This window comes from Lupinus angustifolius, chromosome LG18 (assembly GCF_001865875.1).
Source record: "Lupinus angustifolius cultivar Tanjil chromosome LG18, LupAngTanjil_v1.0, whole genome shotgun sequence".
NCBI lineage: Eukaryota > Viridiplantae > Streptophyta > Magnoliopsida > Fabales > Fabaceae > Lupinus > Lupinus angustifolius.
Window position 1 is genome coordinate 9286675 of NC_032026.1, and position 491 is coordinate 9287165.

Genomic DNA, 491 nt, shown 5'->3' on the forward strand with positions numbered 1-491 from the left:
ACATTCATAATAAGGCATGTCAACTGCGAATCCCTCTTTGGATTGATTCATCAGTCACATGTATTAAACTTTAGAATTATGACATGTTTATCATCACAGGTGTGTATGATCTTTGGCCAAACATTAACTTTCCTTTGGGCCAGCTAATGCCCGTAAGAATAATCATACACACTTACATCTAATATTGCTCATGAGTTATATTCATGAGAGAGGTCACTTTGGCGACATCTCACTTCAATTGGCTCACTTGAAATAACAGACAACCTTAATGGACCCCCAAATAACAATTAAAATCAATGCACAATGATACCAAAACCCCATAAACTTTATCGTACTCTCGCTTGGGCGAGGTACTCTCTCACTTGGGCGAGGTACCCTCGCTTGAGCGAGGCACTCTCGCTTGAACGCAATTGAAACCAATGTTTCTGTTTGGTTCTCGCTTGAGCGAGACCTTCTCGCTTGAGAGAGCCTTATGTCTCCTGTACACTCGC